General features: G+C 52.7%; 1 long non-coding RNA gene across 1 annotated transcript; it reads left to right on the plus strand.

Moving 5' to 3' along the window:
- Window positions 1-52: 52 nt before the first annotated feature.
- LOC142476233 (uncharacterized) lies at window positions 53-3,211 on the plus strand. Its single transcript, XR_012791461.1, has 2 exons — window positions 53-442; window positions 2,773-3,211. It is a non-coding gene; the product is annotated as an uncharacterized LOC142476233 (long non-coding RNA).
- The last annotated feature ends 1,210 nt before the right edge of the window (window positions 3,212-4,421 follow it).

Here is a 4,421-nt window from a genome sequence, read left to right on the forward strand (position 1 = left end):
AGTTATTGGTTGTAATATATATGCTGTTGTGTGATATATATATATATATATATTGTCCTGCGAGGATCACTCCCCCTCGGGTGGGAGCCGTCGCAGGTGGAGGCGCTGCACCGAGTACGAGGTTGCTCATATTACTATCATACGTGCCCCAGGCTCCCCGTGGCGGAGGCTTAGGCCCCCTGTGAGCCTAACAGGTAAAGCACCACACCTGGTAACACTGAGCTCCCCGCACACACACATTGTATGCGATTGTATGGGGGAATATGTGTCTGTGTCTGTGTCTGTGTGTGTGTGTGTGTGTGTGTGTGTGTGTCTCTCTGATTCTGTGTCTGTGTCTGTCTCTGCTATCAAAAGCAAGAGAGGAGATTGTTAGAACATGTTCTTTTTACGTTAAGGAAAGCAATGAGTACAGGAATCAGGTACTTGGAATCATCATAAAAAGGTACTAAATGTAAATAGCTAAAATCCCCCCCACACTGCCACTGCCCCTGCCATATCTGTCTCTCTCTCTCTGGTCTGTGTGTTCTCTCTCCCCCCCCCACACATTCTCTCCCCCCCCCACCCATTCTCTCCCCCCCCACCCATTCTCTCCCCCCCCACCCATTCTCTCCCCCCCCCACCCATTCTCTCCCCCCCCACCCATTCTCCCCCCCCCCACCCATTCTCCCCCCCCCACCCATTCTCTCCCCCCCCACCCATTCTCTCCCCCCCCCACCATTCTCTCCCCCCCCACCCATTCTCTCCCCCCCACCCATTCTCTCCCCCCCCCACCCATTCTCTCCCCCCCCACCCATTCTCTCCCCCCCCCACCCATTCTCTCCCCCCCCACCCATTCTCTCCCCCCCCACCCATTCTCTCCCCCCCCCACCCATTCTCTCCCCCCCCACCCATTCTCTCCCCCCCCCACCCATTCTCTCCCCCCACCCACTCTCTCCCCCCCACCCATTCTCTCCCCCTCCCCCACCCATTCTCTCCCCCACCCGCCCATTCTCTCCCCCCCCCACCCACCCATTCTCTCCCCCCCCACCCACCCATTCTCTCCACCCACCCATTCTCTCCCCCCCACCCACTCTCTCCCCCCCCCCTTCTCTTTCCTCCCCCCCATTCTCTTCCCCCCCAATTCTCTTTCCCCCCCCATTCTCTCTCCCCCCATTCTGCCTGTCGCTCCCCATTCTGTGTCTGCCTCGCTCTCCCCATTAGTTATTGAAGTGTCATGTGACCCTGCTAGTTAAAAAAATAAACAAAAAAATTCTGCACATTTAATACAGTGAGATTTTTTTCTCCCCAATTTTTTTTTATTAAATCAAGGGTGCGTCTTACAATCGAGGAAATAGGGTATTTATTATTTTGTCCGAATTTGGGCTAGTATTACTCAGTCAAATGTATATCTTAGGGAGCTTCAGACAAACCCGACTATCCCTGTCAGGCCCCAAACCGCGCCCCTGCACTCTTTCTTAAATCTGTCTCAGCGTCTCCCCTCCTGAAACCCCTCTCCTGGCTTCCTGTCACATCCCGCATCTCACACTCAATTCTCCTCCTCACTTTTAAAGCTTTACACTCCTCTGCCCCTCCTCACATCTCAGCCCTAATTTCTTCCTATGCACCATCCCGACTCTTGCGTTGTACCCCCTTTGTATCTAAAGCCCTCTCCCGCCTTAACCCTTTCTCACTGACTGCCCCGCACCTCTGGAATGACCTTTAAGAGCCACCTTAAGGCACACCTGCTTAAAGAAGCATATGAGTAGCCCCGTGGCTAATACTATACACACGATACATGAAGCTTGGCCCCCTGCAGACGCACTTACCAGAACGCCCTCCTACTGTCTCTGTACATTCTTCCTAACAATTAGATTGTAAGCTCTTTGGAGCAGGGACTCTTCCGAAATGTAACTTTTTGTCTGAAGCACTTATTCCCATGATCTGTTATTTGTATGTAGCCCCCTGTAAGCAGAACGGGCTACTTATCCTTCTACTACTGGAGTAAGCCCTGGTAAGGGCAGGCGCCAGTAGTGACCATGGGTTTTTCCCCCTCACCAAGCCCCGCCTCTGTGATAGAGGCGGGCCCCTGGCTCTGTGCAGGCCTAGACAGAGAGGAGGTCCTGCTGACATCATAGGGGGCGGGGCTGTGTCTATTTAGTGGGCTGTCCTGTGGGTGTGTGGGAGAGAGGTCTGAGTGCAGCTCTGGAAGAATACTATTTAATAAGAATAGATATGACACGGCCTTCTCCTGCCGGCACCTCTTAGTTTTATTTCCCCTTCTGTTATCCATATTCTGTTTGTCCGGCTACAGGAAGGGTCAGGAGACAGGGAGGACAGAGGCAGGAGAACCCCATCTGGCTCCGGCCTTGCCTGTCCCTACTAATACAAACATACAACCCCTCACTCAATAACATAGCCCTAATCCCATGTGACAAGGAGGGGTAGGACAGGCACTGCTATCCTTCCTCTGCAATATAGGATGGGATCCTCCCCCCCCCCCCCCCCATGCTGTGACTCCTGTATGGGATGATACACTGGAGGAGATGCTGCAGGAGAGGAGGAAGCAATCAGAGGTCTCTCCCCCTCCCCCTGGGTATCACTGCAGCTTTCTGCCTGTCTGGGAGTCACAGCTCGCAACTATCGTCTGTGCAAGTCTGTATAGTAAAGATGGAGAGATGACCACGTGTCTGGATAATAGTTATTTTGCCCATTACTGTACTGTATGTGTTTGGTGGGGTGGGGGGAGCTGTATTGATGTAAATGTAGGCCATGTTTTTGTTTTTTTAAATACAGGATTGGTACAGCCACCAGCGGGGACCCACGGGGACAACCCAAGGACCCCCAGACTCCCACAGGGACCACCTGAGGACCCACGAAGGACACCTGCGGGGAAGAACTGGTGGCCCCACAGCTGTGGGGGCCCCAGGCACCCACAGGGCCACCCGAGGGCCCCCCAGACACCCGTGGGAACCACCCGAGGGCCCCTAGACACCTGTGGGAACCACCTGAAAGCTCCCAGACAACCGTGTGGACGCATTGGTGCCCACGGACACCCGCGGGGACCACCTGGAGGCCCACGGAGCCTAGCGGGGACAACCCGAAGTCCCCCAGACACCGGTGGGCACCCCCCAGAGTGAACTGTGGAACCTGCGGACACCCATCTGGACCACCGGGGACCCCTGCTGGACTGCGGTATTAATCCTGTGTGTAAAAAAAATAATGGTTTTATGAATATTGTAATGGTTTATTAGGGACCTAGGGTTGGATAGTGAGGCTGTTATGTGTATTTTTGTTTATTGTGAGTAGTGGGGGTGGGTGAATGGGGTATTGGCCCCAAGGAAGTGTGTTTAGGTCTACCGGGTGGGGGGGTAGCGGGAGGGGTTAACCCCTTCATTACCTTAGCGGTATTAACCGCTAAGGTAAAGAAGAGGTTAAGTCATCCCGCAACCCCCTGGCAAGGCCTAAACACCCACCCAGGGCCAAATACCACCTTCACCCACCCCCGCTACCCGCAGTAAGCCTGGCACGGGTGTATAACCCCTTCATTGCCTTGGCGGTAATGAAGTTGCCTGTAAATGCATTTTTTATGCATGGGATTCATGCCGGGGGTCTCTGGTGCTGATATTAATGGGTATCAGCTCCGGGACACACGCATTTTATTTTCATCGCAGCTTCACCCCACCTTCTTGCCAACTTTTGTGGCTGAGGTGAGATAAGGTGCTCAAAAGTGTCCTATACACAGGAAGGAGGGGGGTACAATCTGGATATTGATTATTATTAATGCAAGCATTTGAGTATCCAAAAGTTGGGGCACCAGATACCCTGAAGGTGGGGGTAGGTAGTCCAGAGACAGCCTCCTCCACCTCATTGGGTTGGCCCTGAGTACTCACTGTACCACTGCTTTCACCAGAGTCTCCCCTCCATCGCGTGCTGCTGTGGAGAATGAAGTCCAGCGAAGTAGAGAGTAATGCAGCGCTCCGCAATCCAAAAGAAGAACAGGTCTGGCCAAGAATATGTGATCTTTATTGAAGTGTCATAAAATCAAGGGATGCAACCCTTCTACGCGTTTCGTGCATAGCACTTTATCAACTTTTGTGGCTGGACAATTTGGAGAAGAAACAGCAATTTTAAATTGGCGATCAGCCGCAATAAGCTGATCAGGGCTTATAGAATTGAGCGTGTTTGAAAAACTGGCGATCAGTGCCGAAAAGTGGCTTATCACCGCGCGTCTGCCGATTTGTAATTTTTATTTATTTATTTTTCGGCAAAAAAACGGTAATTTTTGCTCTTATCGCCAGCTTCTCTGGGCTTACTGAATCGCTGTAGGCTTTTTTGGCGATAAGCTGGTGATAAGTGGCTTATCGCTGCTTACTGCATGAGGGCCTTAGGGAGGATTTGTTCCTATAAAGCAGGGGTGGGGAACGTCCGGCCCGCGAAAATCA

The sequence above is a fragment of the Ascaphus truei genome, unplaced genomic scaffold, assembly GCF_040206685.1.
Source record: "Ascaphus truei isolate aAscTru1 unplaced genomic scaffold, aAscTru1.hap1 HAP1_SCAFFOLD_1527, whole genome shotgun sequence".
Lineage (NCBI taxonomy): Eukaryota > Metazoa > Chordata > Amphibia > Anura > Ascaphidae > Ascaphus > Ascaphus truei.